The 16524-nt window shown below is 38.8% G+C and overlaps 1 protein-coding gene across 1 annotated transcript in view; it reads right to left on the reverse strand.

The window, feature by feature from the left end:
• LOC109488078 (protein eva-1 homolog A-like) overlaps positions 1–12802 on the reverse strand; it is a 48469-nt gene extending 35667 nt beyond the window's left edge. The window contains exon 1 of the mRNA XM_019792230.1: positions 12754–12802. The gene's annotated coding sequence lies outside the window, so the exon portion shown is untranslated. The remainder of the gene's footprint in view (positions 1–12753) is intronic.
• Between the last annotated feature and the right edge of the window lie 3722 nt (positions 12803–16524).

The raw sequence follows: 16524 nt of genomic DNA on the forward strand, positions 1-16524 counted from the left end.
ATGTAGTCAAGAGACAACGTCAAATGTCTCTCGTCTCAAATATACGTCAGCAACGTATAATGTGTTAACAAAAAGAACAAGTGCTACATTAGGCTGAATTGTAGCTAACTGTTTCTTATTTTAACTCTACCACATCAAACATATTATGTATGTGCAAATCTCATGGAAAGGAGAAATAATACAGTATACATGTGCAGTCTTCACTTAGTGTTACCAATCCACTCGCTCACTCACTAACTCACTTACTCTGAACTAGGTCATTTTCCCAAAACTGACTCTCATTCAATTCACTCATACGCTACTTGTTTAAAAAAAAAAGAAGGAAGAATTGAGTGTAGACCGTACCTATAACTGCGAAGTCCAGCCAATTAATAAGTGAGAGCTGTAGTGACTGTCCAAATACTACAGTACTTAAACCCCACAGCACACAAACAATGGTCTACCTGAGAGGTGCTTGAAGTAGCCTTGTATAAACTCCAGCCGTACAGGTAAGTCTGAGCACACAATGCACAGGTTAACACACCTGGACAAGCACCACCTTTGTTCCTCAGCCTTTAACAGGTGTTCATACCCAGCGAGCTGTTAAACTTTAATATAAACATGAAAAGGCTGGAAACCCAATTCATTGTCTGGATTTCCAACTCTGGTATTTAACTACAAGACTATTTCCTAAATGATGTATACAATTGAGGCCAAGGCTGGTCTTTATACAGTTGAATATATGTGGTTACTAAAGGGACAATCAATAGCATGTCAAGCTTGGGGAAAATGTAGTCAGTACAAATGAAATTGTTTTTACAAAATTGTGCAGTTTAGTAACTGTGCAGTTTATTATGTTTCAATCATCCAGTCTTTGAATATCCATAATAATTTATTCACTAACTCACTTAACTACTTTTACTATACCCAATAATTTTATATTTCAATACCCAACTGCCAACAAAGAACATCAGGTTGGAAAATGTCATCATATTTCCAGGAAGTGAAATGCTACCTATTCATTACCCAGGAAATACCCTCTGCTTAGTATTACACAGTATTCTGAAACCGCAATTACTATGCTAGAAGCATTCAACTATAATATACATGTACAAGTAGTACCAGCTTTTGCACTGTTACATGGTTAAAGGGAAGAACATTTTGTAAAGTCTCCTACAACATTAAGAGACAATTAACTGTGTATTTTCATGACCTTCAGCTACTGCTAATGACATGTAGTGGCATTTCTAAACTGGGTAATTCAATTTTCCTTGCTTTTCTATCACTTTTCAGCCCCGAAAATTGAATTTGGCACATGTAAGTCCTGTAACCTTCATACCTAATTTCATTACTCAAGGTACATGTTCACAATTCCTGCAGACCTTCCGTAAAATCACATCAAATTCCAGACTTGGGAAATGAAATTTAACTTTTCATAACAATCCATAAGCTTTCATCACAGTTGGGTGACACCAATTTAAGCAATTGGTTATTGGATTTGCCTGCATCTTTATTTTTTGGTTTGCAAAAAAAAATTCTGATTGCGAATCATCTCCAGGGCTTAGGGCCAAAATATTCAAATTTTGGCCTTAACAGTTGTCCATGTCCATGTCCATGTCTTCCAACTTGTTACAGCTTTTCCACCTATCAATGCAGTAGTTTGATTAAAAGTTTTAAAATCCATTGAATTAAAAGCCAACTTGGTGTGTTGACTTCATAGTATTTTGAGCATTGTATTTGTAGGATGCCTAGGCCTCTTTTCACCCTTACACTTCAAATTTTTTTCTCAAAGAATCTTAGAACCAAGAACTTGAATTCATCTGGCCTTAGATCAAAAGTACAGGTCTGTATGTATGCATGTCGAGTCACCAACTACAGAATGTGCTTTCTCTCCAGGGCGCCACCAAATTTCACAGCTCACGGGAGAGCAAAGAGCATGCAAGCACCTCGCATATGAATTCGTTCAGCTTTTTTGAACGGATTAATCAACCAGAAAATATGAGATGGAAAAATTAATAAAAGGAGGAGGATCATAACTTTATTAGATTTGACCTTTTATTGGATCTTACACAAACAGAAAAGTATAATGGGAATGAAGACCCAAACAATAAAATATGGCAATTTACATTGTATTACTACTAGGTTCACACATTAGAAGAAATTTAGAAGTCAGACATCCTTTTCAACCCATTATGACTACCTATTAAGCTTTTACAAAGAGGAGATTGAATCAGCAAAATCAATGCCCGAAAGAAGTCAAGCTGATGCTAAGATACAACAGGCAGCATACAAAATCGTCACACTATTGATACATAATGTATCTGTTTGCCCCAGAAACTGTAGGTTATCTGCTGTTGCAAGGACGTCACTTCACCCATACTCTAAAGAGAAGGCATCATACAGTAATGACCTTGCTAGGTTCAGCAAGCAATTCAATTTGCAGCAGGAAATTTCTCTGCCACACCCAACTGTCAAGGTTATCTGAGGGACGGAACATTCATCCGTTGCTACCCATACAGGTGGATCATGGGCAAAAGAACTTCTGACACTATTTTGCCATATTCATGATCAACGGAATTTGACTGCAATTGTATACATTTTCGATTCAGACCCTTTTGTAAAATTTGCATTGTATGTATACAAAAATGACAAGAAGTATATTTGGTTGTTTCAAACTGATTCTTGCACAGTATGTTTGCAGCAGAACTGTGGATATCAATTCAAGGCTTAAGAAATTGCAATTCTTCTCACTGGTAAAGTCAATCATAAGAAGTACCGAACAATCTATATATAGTTTATCTATCAGTCCTAAACAATCCTTTTACCTCTACGATATGACAAGTGACAGCAAGTCCTATCCCAAGTGCCACTGAGTGACACACATAATGGAAAGCCACTAGTGCCTCCTATAAAAAGGTGGGAAACGATGACTTCAAAGAACAATCAAAAGAAGGACATCACCTCCACTGCTGTAGTAAGGAATATCGGCAACATATCAGCTAACATCACACCACTGTATACGTGGGATTGATGAGAAAGACATGCTCAGATCTGACAATATGTAACTCCCACCCTGCCCTACACAGCATGTGGGTGACTGCTACATAATTACCCAATCTTCCTCTCACCAGTTGCCAGAAACAAACAGACATATCAACGCACGAACACTGCATGAGACTGCAGGCAGGATTGTAAATACAAGAAGGTGTGGCGTCGTGTGATGTTGATTCCACCTACATGCCCCGATGTTGTGCACTTGCTTTTTAATTGACACAATTTTCCTCACTTCACTCAGGTGAAAATGTGTACCTAGCCTCAGTTAGGGACGTCCCTCGAATAGGATGTAAAATGGGGGTCCCGTGTTTGGGGAGAGCCACACCCCACACATATTTAAGAACCCAACACACCTTTCGAAAAAGCCTCAGTAGAGGCATGTCTGTGCAATGGGCAGTTAAAAGTCTTGCCAATAATTGGCATGGCAGGATGATCAGTAAGATGATCATAGACATTAAAGACAACACAAAACAAAGGGTAGGTGCAACTGCTCAAAAAACTTGGATGCGGTAAAACCTATTGGAGCAGGCATGTGGCACAGCCAGGCAGCTGCAGTCTCAAGACACATTAAAACAGTCCAGTCCAATTTGACAGTTTTAAAGGCCCTTTCCTATGCTGAATCAAAAGTTGTGGTGGTATAGCTACTAAATCACTGTTCCATTCTTGATTTGTTTTCTATAAAAGTCTAGCTGCTGGCATCAAGGTATAAATGATGGCTTTATTACTTTTATTGAATATGAGATTGGACGTTTCGTGATCATCGTCTGTGTAACCAATAGTTGGGGTTGCCGATATTTTCCAGCTCATATCATGTACAGAGGTGATGAGTGTTTATAGACTCTTCATATATTTGGCCCAAAGTTTCACTACAGTACTATTTGCTTCTTTCACCTTCCAGACAGTTTGTCTTGTGTGTATACATAATATACATGTATATAACTTTATTGTGCAACAGTTGTACAGTGTACAAAGTATGGCATCTACTAACTTAAGTAAGTACATTTCAACTACATTTTCATAAGGCTAATCTAATACTACCCTGGATGCCAAACTAGTATCGGGCCGTTAGCCTTTTTCCAGACAAGTCTGCGGAACTGCTCGCATATGTGACCAAGACTGCTGCAGTCTCATGAGTTCTCGTGTGTAGAGTTTGCGATATCTTGCCGGCCATATCTAGCTTGTAATCACTGCACACTGTCGTGTGGTATGCTTGAAGGTGGTTTCTGTCTATCTGTCTGCATGTCTCTGTCTATCTCCTTTTTTCTCACTGTCAGTCTCACCTCTGTCTATCCCTCTGTCTATCCCTCTGTCTATCCCCTTGTCTCTCTGTCTCTGCCTCTGTCTGTCCCCCTCTCTCATGTCTCTGTCTGTCTTGTTTTCTTTGAGTTTCTCTATCAATTCCCGCGTATTACGCACGTCATCAGCATACAACTATGATTTATGACTTCCTTATACCAGAAAGAAAAGATCACATCCCTGAACATCCCTCCTCAGACTCCAACATGTAAGGACCCAGTGACAGAGACAGATGACGACTGTTGTGTCTCATTGAACCCTTCCTCACAGCTGGTTACATCAAGACTCTGGTCGATACTTGCCCTGTCCCAACAACTCTACATCTCCCTTAGGCAGCACAGGTGCCTCACTGAAGGGTCATCACAGGTCACAGGCAGGCAAGATGTCTGCAGAACGTCCATACATACATGTAGAATTGGTTCTGCTTCAAACACTGAACAGCTTACAGTGTAAGTGGCAACAAGACTTATTACCGGTAAGAGTAATTTTTGAGAAGGTGGCTCACTCAGGAGTCACCAAAGTTCACAGGCAGGCTAGATGTCTGCAGAACTTCCATAGTACATAGATTTGTTTAGTCACTGCGGCTAAGATTTAGTTCTGCTTTTAACACTGAAAAGCTTGAGTGGCAATAAGAGTAATTTTTTAGAAGGTGCCTCACTCGGGAGTCACCACAGTTCACAGCCAGACACTCAAGTTCTACATTGTGGTCTTGTGGTTGGAGCTGTTGAAGAAGCTTATAGGTTCGAATCCCCCACTATCGTGCCCTTGAGAAAGACACTTTACACCTATTTCCTCCCTCGCCTCAGGTCAGAATGAGAACCATACACTTTGGTTAGTGACATCCTCTTAGATGGGACATAAAGCAGAGGTCCAGTGTTTGAGGACAGCCACACCTCAAGCACCAAGGGAGTTTGGCAAAAGGGTTCATGACAGGGTGGTCCATTCTTTATCTTTCTATAGACCGACATGTACAGGAGTGTATAGAGTATGAAGTAAGAGATAAGCATCATTTGTATTCTGCAAGTTCAACAGCTGGAGCTGTCAACTCAGTAGTCGTTGACCTGTTTCTTCAGAATTGAAGAAAATTGATACTTATCATTTGCTCCATTCAAGCACTCTGTCAATGCAATTTCACCATAGTTTGTGTAATTATGTGATATCTCATCATGATTTCTCAGACCAGAGTATAGAAAAGTCCAATGCAATAAATCCAATGTTCAAATGTTCCAAGGAAACATATTGCTTGTAAAAATTGCAGAGACTTACTCTCTACCAGGACTGAATTGGTTTCAATATTGGCCCATCATTTCCAATGCATGTTTGATGTAACTGGAAGTTTATGGGTCAATCGAGATCCTCTGCTGGAAGAAGCAAACCAAATTTGAGGTGAGCTTGGAGGAAAAAATAAGTAGCAATTTACGGCAATCCGGTTGACCCCTTGTGATTGATTTGTGTGTGGTAAGCCGAGGCCAGGTGCCCAATGAGAGGGCAGTGTTAAGTGCCCCCATCAGACTGGGTCAGTGGAAACTCCCATGGCCACCTGGGGCCTGATTAGCCCCCAGCCTGCATCATTCACCTGGCCTACAGTAAGTTAAGGCCCCTCTCACACATCAACCCAGGGTTGGCTGAAGTTTGGGAACAATCTGACCAGATTTAGGCCATGCCAACCTTTCAATACAAATCAAATCAAATCTGAGTCTAATTTGAGTGCCAGAGACTTTAAAAATGGTACACACTTCTTTCTCTGCTTAGCACTCAGCACTTATGAGAAAGAGTGTGGGAAGGTAAAAAAAAACTACCAGCGGACTAGCCCCCTACTTTTGGGGGGCGGCAACCTAGGGCGGCGGCCGCCAGGAGCGCGATTTAGTCAGGCTACCTACTGTAGTGCCTTGCACAACTGTGTGTCGCCCAAGCGCTACAGATATGGACATGGGCACCAAAGCCTATGCTCTGCATAGAGCACGGGAGACCTTTTGAGTCCAAATGTGACCAGTAGTCACACGCATGTATGTGTACAGTAATAGTCTTTGTAAAAATCAACATAATTCAGATATAGAATGTATCTTGTACATGTACTTCTACCAGTTCGATTAGGCCATGTTGATTTGATTATATGGATGACATCCTCCGGGAGCCCCAAAACTGATGCGCGCGTGCGAATAAAAAAAAAGCTTTGCAAAAAAAAAAAAAGTTCTTTTCATTATGAAATCTACGTGGTCATGAGGGTTGAGCAAATGGCACAGAATATGGTTTGGCGAATAATCTAGTCTTGAAGTTCATTTCTTTACAATTTCGTCTTTTTTCGTTTGATTTTGGCCTTCTACGACATTGGTATAGTTTTTAATATTTTTTTTTGTAACTTATGGTATATTTTTGCTCATTTTGCAACTGTTTTGTACGATTTACAGTATGGTTGAAAACTTTTTTTTTTTTGGAAACGGCCGAAAATTCATGCGCGCGCGGATGTCATCCATATAATCAAATCAACATGGCCTTATACAATAAAAATTGAATTGATAAGCTGTGTTTTCACTAGTGGAGAACATCACCAAATCCTAGCTCATATGATATTCAGCACATGTTAGCCTCCTCATTCCTCTGGAGACATTAATGCAACATGACCAGGGCAAAGTGACTGTGAGCAAAGTTAGAGGTATATGATTATAGTAAATCAATTGATAGATTCTGAAATGAGTGTGTTCCAAGACTGAATACGCTTGGATTTTGCACATGCCAATTTTTCTTTCTCCATCTGTAGCATCCCTGATTGATCCATGCAGGAAAGAAGACCAAATGGCTGGTTGGTTTCTGAACAAGATCTAATGTGCAACATTATCATTAAGGCCTCACCACAAATGGGCAGTTTAGCATGCAGAGTCCTTGACAGGTGATTCTGGACTGATGAAGGGCCTTATTAATTCTCTCCAGATAAGGCCCCCAGGGACACAGACAGATTCTCCATGTATTCTCCCTTTGGCATTTTGATGTTGCTGTTTTTGCTGATTACAGAATGATGACCGATCAGAAGAAAATGGTAGTGATCAGGAAACAAAACGTAATCAGTCAGAAATGATAATGTTAAAAGTGCTGACCAGAAACTGCTCTGAAAGCTACATGTATATGATTGTATGCTGTGATTTTCTTTTTGTTTCAACGAGTTTGGTTAGAGCAAGGTCAGAGATCACTTCTAGGCATTGAGCGCTCTAAAAACAAATGTGTGAGAGAAATACCAGTACATGTAACGTTACCCTACCTATATATATAGCTATACAGTCTAATGCTCTTCCTACTGTACCACTCTCCACACCACAGCTCCTAGAATTGTTATATCTGACAGGTATTTTAGATACCGTACTTTTAATATAGGAAAACATAAATCTGGTCTATGTCGTTGCTATAGATTAGAATTATCATACTTAAAACCAGATCCAAACCTATCAACAAAGGCTCTCCATGAATCCGTACTTAATTCTCCTTGTCATTTTTCAAAGATTTTGACATCAAACTACCTAATTTCTATCCTGCATGGTGACCTAGTCACCCAGGAATACTCCCACCACAAGACTTCATATCCAGCCTCAATGACCAACAACGTTAACAGGTGACCTTTTTCCTAACCTGTTGGGAAAATTTTGTCTTCTCATCTGAACAAAATCAGGCCAGTTAGAACAAGTAAGCACCAGGACTGAGAATGTCATTAAACGTTAGGCCACAACAATTTAATTCATTGGTTCTTGGATTTGTTCAGAAGAAATATGAAGCGACAAAGAAGAAATATGAAGCGACAAAGAAAAAACAGCCTTAGGTAGTAGGTGTATGATATTGATAAGTGTGTGATAGCCCCAAATGCTACAACAGGAGCTACATGTATGAAGTCAACATACATTGTACCAGAGTGGTTTGTAATTCAAACAATGAAGTTTAAAGGTTTTTATACAGAATCCAATTTTTTTCTGGCATATCAGCAAAAAATGTGGCTGGTATATGTAAGAACCAATTCATTAAATTGGTCTGGACTTAATATTAAAGTTAAGGGAAACATAATACCCGAGCTTCATGGTTGGGAAGCATTACACATACATACATCATCATCCATTGGGTATCCTTAATGTTTTGAGACATTTCACAGCTGCCGCTGCGCCGCGTGCCTGCGAAGCTGGTGTGTTACGCCGAAAGGTGGTTATACCGGCTATACAGATACAGATACAGATATTGGGGTCTGAATATATCCCAACATATGGAAAAGTAATATGATCACTATTGAAGGTGTATTTGATAGGCCAGTATTGGGGAAAAGTAGGCCACCTTACCATTACTGTTAACTTCTCTGGAATAGCCCTTACTCAATTGATAAGCTCTTTTAAGTAGAAGTAACAATTTTTCATGAAAGTAAAAAGATTGCATTAAAGATAAAGTCCACAGTAATGCATTTGCCATTGAAATATGACTATTCTACATGATTTGGACACAGGCTAACTCCATCTTTTCTTTTGACTGTGGCTCCATCGATCCTTGCCCTTGTCAACATGTATGTTTCAGTGCAATGAATGAATGAATATCAAATCCTTGTGTCGTACAAAATATGGTTTACCCTGCCAATATGGCCTTATGTGAAACTAATATCAATAACTTAATGCGAGTTAAACCTACAGGACTAGGATGGTAGTTGTTAACTTACAGTGATGTCCCTTAAGGACCGTTTAACCAATAAATGCCCAGTCTGATATGTGAAAAAAACCTCTATCCTCCAGCAAGCCTGAATTTAAATTCCCTCCTGCGCACCTGTTAAACCGTATAAACCTGTTAAAGTCAGAGCAAGAACTAGGACGGTAGTTAAGTTATTAACTTACAGTGATGTCCCTTCCCGTTTAACCAATAAATGCCCAGATCAGATATGTAAAAAAAAACCCCTCCATCCTCTAGCAAGGCTGAACTTAAATTCCCTTCTGTGCATCTGTTAAACCTTATTAGTTACTATAAGTCAGAGCTAGACTTAGGATGCTACAATGTTAGTTAACTTACATGTACAGTGATGTCCCTAACCGTTAAACCAATAAATGCCAGTCAGATATGTAACAAAAAACTCCATCCATCCTCCAGCAAGCCTGAATTTAAATTCCCTCTTGTGCATCTGTTAAACCTTATTATTTATTATACATGTAAGTCAGAGCTAGAATTAGGATGGTACAATGGTAGTTAAGTTGTTAACTTACAGTGATGTCCCTTACTGTTTAACCAATAAATGTCAGATATGTAAAATAAAATCCCTCCATCCTCTATCAAGCCTGAATTTAAATTCCCTTAGAACTGTGCACCTGTTAAACCTTATATATAAGTCAGAGAATTAGGATGGTAGTTAAGTTTAAAGTTGTTAACTTACAGTGATGTCCCTTACCGTTAAACCAATGAATGCCAGTCAGATATGTAAAAAAAAAAACTCCATTCTCCAGCAAGCCTGAATTTAAATTCCCTCCGGATCCTGTGCATCTGTTAAACCTTATAAGTCAGAGCTAGGATGGTACAAATGTAGTTAACTTGTTAACTTACAGTTATGTCCCTTACTGTTTAACCAATAACGCCAGTCAGATATGTAAAAAAGAAAAAAAGTCCCTCCATCCTCCAGCAAGCCTGAATTCCCTCCTGCGCATCTGGTTAATTTTATAAGTCAGAACTAGAACAGTAGTTAAGTTGTTAACTTACAACGATGTCCCTTACTGTTTAACCAATAAATGTCAGATATGTAAAAGAAAAATCCCTCCATCCTCTATCAAGCCTGAATTTAAATTCCCTTAGAACTGTGCACCTGTTAAACCTTATACATGTTGTATATAAGCCAGACCTAGAACTAGGATGGTAGTTAAGTTGTTAACTTATAGTGATGTCCCTTACCATTTAACCAATGAATGCCAGTCAGATATGTACAGAAAAAAAACCTCCATCCTCCAGCAAGCCTGAATTTACATTCTGTGCACCTGTTAAACCTTATAAGCCCATCGTCTACTCAGACGGAAGGAGGCCGATGAGAACTAGCATGGTAGTTAAGTTGTTAACTTACAGTGATGTCTCTAACTTACTATTTAACCAATAAATGCCCAGTCAGATATGTAAAAGAAAAAAACTCCCTCCATCCTCCAGCAAGCCTGAATTTAAATTCCCTGCCGTGCATCTGCAGCGCCGTGATTGGCATGTGATAATTAATCAATACGGCAGTCTGCGCAACACGCCCCGGAGCACGCTGCATCCAAATGCGAAAAGAGGCCACGTTAATAACATGTTGCAGACCATAAAAGGCAACCGAATCATCCGTTTTTACAACATTTGTCTTTTATAGCCATCTTTGGAGGAAGAAAGCGACGTTTATGGGGAACTGTGTGTTTTACCACTGTCAGGTAACATTGTCTGTGGGCTTTAAAATTCTAATAAACGGCCTGGCGCGGGTTCAAGCACCACACGGAGTCAGAACGGGAGGGGTTCACTGGGTAAAACATTGGTACAGATTTTTTTCATTCAGGTCTTTTTTTTTGCAATTTGCAATTTTTTTTTTGAAAATGTAGAACTTTATTCCACACAACTAGTAATTGTTTTGCTATTGTTAGAGGAATTGGATATATTTATACATATATATTCATTTCTCTGCATAGCCTCACGGGTTACCAAACCTCTAAATTTCTAAAATGTAACTGTCTCTTTTGTTCTTCAGAGAGGTTACATGTATCTTCTGAATTAATCAATTTGATTAAACAGGTGAATTTCACTGATGAAGGTTAGACATCCAGGTGAATTTGTTTTCTAGACAACACAGGCCATAAAAAAATTAAAATCCCACAAGCAATTCGCAAGGAATGTAACTGGCGTGCTCCAACCAAAATGTACATTTTGTAGTCAATCAAAAGGATAAATACTTCATTCTGCTTCCTTATGAGACCCTATTACTAACATAAAAATACAAACTGAAGTCTCATTTAGAAATAATGAGTCAATAAAATCAGAGGCATGACAGTCCAGGCCATACGATGACCAATTTCACGGCTGGACACGGCCACAGTTCACAGGTCTGTAAATACAGCGCACGTTCTGTGGTCAAAACAGATCATTACGATCCCAGTATGATTATGTCACTTTTAAATATCAGGCTGGAAAAAGGATACTTGACTTTTGAGTGGTACAATTTGAGATAAACTAGTACCGGTATTGAAGAATATGATCTAGATAATATCATCTTAATGCAATGAAAGTCACCTAATACAATGTGGTTGCGGTCCATAGAAACTACATTATATTTTCTAAAGCAGACTTGACAGTGCATGAATTTATTTTTGCTTAAAGACAGCTATATTTTATGATTGTAATATTGGAATTTCAGTTTTTAATTTACACATATAAAGCCTACAGAAAATGCAACTGTAGGAATAAAACTGTGGTATATATTTTCACCAATGGTTAAAAAAAATATAACAGATTCTATCGCAGAAAATAAATGACAGGTAAGGAATGACCAGGGACAGCTTGAAGCCTGCGAATTCATCACACTTAATGAGCACGTTCATCACCTTTCTGCTGCAGCAGGCAGAATACGCTATTAGGCCACACCAATTTAATTTCTTGGTCAACAGATTCACTTGTTCATTTTTTTCTGATTTGCCAAAAAAAAAATTCAGAATCAACTGCAAAATGCTCATATTTTGCCCTGAACAGTTGAAAACAGTCCTTTTCTTCCTAGTTGTTACAGTTATTCCATCTTTCAATGCAGTGGTATCATTAAGTTCAAAATTCATTGTTTAAATTTTGAACCTGCCTGGTGTGTTTGACTTCATGGCTCCTATCGTACCATTTGGCACCATAATAGGATGCCTAGGCCTGTTTTTATTTTATTTTTCCCCCCACCCGTTCCATTATTTTTCTAGAAAAATCCGTTAACCAAGAAATTAAATTGGTGTGGCCTTAACAACAGCCAGCAGCATCAGGAGGACTTCGTCAAGGGCAGTTGCCCAGCCTACTGGCATTTTCATAGCTTCTCCGGTAAATAAAACATCGTCTAGCCCTACCCCAAGCCTCTACCTTCACCCGCTGAATGCTTACAGAAAAATTTATATCGCACATGCATGCAGGTGGTACACACGCAGAAATGCACCTGTTTCTGTACAGTTATCTCATTACATATCATCCGGTAGTGACTACTTAGCATATGATAGACGCAGCACTTTTCTATGTGGGAAAATTATTCTACACAAGGCAGTATACAAGCTACAGTTGAATGTAGGGTCCCAACCCACAGCAAAAAGAGCATATACAAAAGCCATCAAGACCCAAGAGGGTCCATCCACTCTCATCTCAGATGGGCTACAAAATACGATCCAACAGATCACCTGTTTTAAGTACCATATTTCCAGCGGAAGAGAGCAGGAAACGGCTAAAGTGACTCACCTCTGGTGTACGCTGGGCCGGAGCTCACGCGAGGAGACCCTGCTGTAAAACCCAGTGCACAGGTACTGCCGCTGCATACCAAACACGGGCCGTGCCATTGTACAACAGGGGTGGGCCCTCTGATCATCAGGCTATCCGTATCAAACACCCCAGTGTTTTCCCATACATACCAGGTAATGAAGGTACAAGCTGTAACTGACTAGAGAGTGGGTCATGTATTTGGTAACGTAGCCTAGATTATTTGTTTGCCAGATTACCGGTACTGGCCACTCAATTTTCAAGGAAGTACAAAATGCAGATCGCTGGGCTGTATGATATGGTAATCAAACCCACATCCAGTCCCAGTTACATGTATAGTGAGGTGAGCATTCAAATTCTTTCCTCCATAAACCTATAGTTTAGGTTAAGTTTCATAAAGATTTTCAATAACCTAACATTTGATATAACATATATAAAAAAATTTTCATGTCCAAAGAGCCCTGCTATTTGCTGTGGATCCAACCAGATAAATTTGATAAAATACATGTAATTCTTTATTTTTGTCCTATCATATGCAAGATTTCTGAGAAAAATTCCAATCAAATATTAGAAAATGTTTGCCTCTTGTCAGATAAAAATACCTGACTTCTAGCACTACCCATGTTCAAATCCATCATCATGTATATACAATACTGTATACTGGAGAAGACACCTGTTACCACTTGCAGATAAAACAGACAAGATCAAAATTCCGATCATAAAATATGGAGCAGTAAAGTATGAGCTACAGCCTTGGTTTATGGAGTCGTATGTTTTCCATCTTCAGATAGAACATAAAACATAAAACATGGAACAGTCACCTGTCCTGTGCATAACCTTACTAGTACTCGACTGCAAGATGTGAAAGTTTTACATGCAAATTGGGGATGAAAAAGGATGACAGACTGAGACTAAGGCAGTTAAAATTTACTGATTTTCGTGTACACACCTTCCGATAAATACTACAAAATTTCATCTGCTAACAGTCAAAACAACACTTGCTAAGTCTACTCATACCATGTGTGTATTGTTTTACTAATTTCAGTGCCAATATTTGAAATTGTATAACAAACAAAAAAAAAACACCATCATGGACAGCAATGAAAAAAATGCCCTAACCCCCCCCCCCCCAAAGTCAAGATGGTTCAACCTTATTCCATGTTTGACAACATTCCGGTAATGACATATCATTAACCTTGAAAATGATGAATTGCTCAGTAAATACGGCACATCTCATTTTTGCAAATTGAGTCACATGCATGCCTATAGCTGCATCTACAATTCACACTCTCAAACCTTTCTTTATCAATATTTGCAGTAACATCTACATATTGTCTACCGGTTCTTTAAGTCTGAATCAAACTCTGTTTTCCCTACTAGAATGTTTGCCTATGGAGCGTATCTAATATGGTATCAATTTGATTAATTTGCATATCGCCAAGGGAACACCCTGACACCAAATTGGATGTACAGTTGACAGCAGGGACCTCAGGAGACCGCTAACATCCCAGGGACACCACCAGATTATTGTCTACATTTCCACATTTAAATAGATTAGCCGTCAGGGGACACCAAACGTTGTACAGACTGATACTAGGCCATGGAAAAACATCCTGTAGACTGGCACATAATGGAATGAATGACATGTACAACATTTAAATATGGACAATGATTTTTTTTCGACATATTGGATTTTATATGTTGTCTACTTTTGTTTCCTGACTGAATGTAATATGTATATGCTGCGTCCAGCCATTTTGTGAAAAAATAAATGAACGAAGAAATAGAACCTGTTACAATTCAAATCAATCAAATCAATCAAATCAAATCAAATAGATACAGTTTACACAAAGTGAGCAAAACAGTTTCATACCTACTACTTAACAGACTACTGTATACTCATTTCCCTTATGGCTAACTTCAAGTTCAATAGACATTCTGTCTACTTTAAATATTTGAAAGGGTTGCTTGAACTTGACTTCATTCAAAATATATCGATGTCATATGACCAACTGGGAGGATAAACCTTACTGTTTGAAATTGACTTCTATAAAAAAATATTGATAATTGAATTATAAATGTCATATGACCAACTGGGAGTCAGAATGAACCTGACTGTTCGAACTTGACTTCTATCAAAATGTATCGATGTTGAATTATCAATGTCACATGACCAGCTGGAAGGATGAACCTGACTGTATGAAAAAAAATGTATCGATGTTGAATTATCATTGTCACATGACAGACTGGGAGGATGAATCTGACTACAAGTGTTGAAATATGACCATGAGGACAGGACAGACAACTGGATTGATGCCTGAGATTTTGCAGGATTTCTGAGCCTCGCCTGAAGGTACAAATGTAGATAATACAAGTACAGGGGATGCTGCAGAGGGAAAAACCAGGGGCAACAACACATCACTGATTTTACAATACATACATCATTCATTCTCAGGTCACTGTGACAGTCTCTATGTCTTTACGGCTACTCAAATTCTACAAAAAGAAGTGAATGTTTCGTAACAATCTTTGTCGTATATCCTGGGGACAGCATCTAAAGCGATTTCAAGGCTGCTGCAGTAAAAACTGGATGCTTTCTGGTCTTTTTTTTCTGACAAAATGTGCTAAGAAATGGCCATAAATGTCACTATCAGCGAGATTCCTTCATCTAAAATATTTTTGTTGTGCCTCCCTGAAATTGAGTTGGATGCCTTTTTTAACACAATTTCAGGGTGGCACAACACAAAAATCTTTTCGAACATATATAAAAAACATATAAGAAATATATTTAAAACACATTCTGCAGAAAAAAAATTTCAGAAAACTCATGTACATATAATATTATACCTGGCACAGTATAGGAATGGCTGTAAACCATATCCTTTATGCCTTTATGTTTAAACATTACAGGCCATTAGAAATAAAGGGCCTGGTGGTAAGTGATGGCTTTAGCTATATGATCTCCTACTGATTAGGAATTCAGTGGCTAACCTCAGACCATAAATGGCAATACCTTTTACTGTTCCAAGAGCGGGGACCACGTCAGAAGTTAAGTCTGTTTCACCACTGACATCTAGACACTAGGAATCCTGATCATGTTATCCTTTGCATTGGGGTATCTTAAAAACATGAAATATGTGTCCAAAGTGGTAAATTTTATAACAACTTGAAACAAATCTTGGATAAATTCAGTGAAATTCAGACAGATATTGCAGCTGAAAATAAAATTTTATTGCTGTAACAGCAATATTTTGAACATACAACAATGTAGGCCATACCTACAATAATTGCCATTCAAAGTCAGCATACAAATGTAGATGATAACTTAATCCCAAATGTATAAACATGAGCAGTGGGGCAGAATAAATCCCTACGGTTTTCTCTCTGTGGTTGGAAAGATTTGTAGGTATGCAATCCAACCCTGGGCTACAATTTAGCTGCAATTTTCCTGGGAGAGAAACAGGATACCGCTCAAATATTGCGGGGAGGGGAGGGAGCTATATGAAAAATGTGTGCTGATGTGTTTTATCTATCACAGGAAGGGGGAAACCTTTAGTCACAGCAGATAACAGGGCTGGAAATACATTCGAGCTGTGCATATATTTCTGATGCCTACCTGCACTGGTCCATGTACTCCATGTATATGCATGTACTGGGTATATGCAGGTTAGTGCAGGAAATATTGGAGCTGTGCAGGTATTTCTGATGTCTACCTGCACCTAACCTGCACTGGTCCATGTACTGGGTATATGC

Source organism: Branchiostoma belcheri, unplaced genomic scaffold, assembly GCF_001625305.1.
Source record: "Branchiostoma belcheri isolate BF01 breed outbred unplaced genomic scaffold, Haploidv18h27 scaffold91, whole genome shotgun sequence".
Classification (NCBI taxonomy): Eukaryota; Metazoa; Chordata; class Leptocardii; order Amphioxiformes; family Branchiostomatidae; genus Branchiostoma; species Branchiostoma belcheri.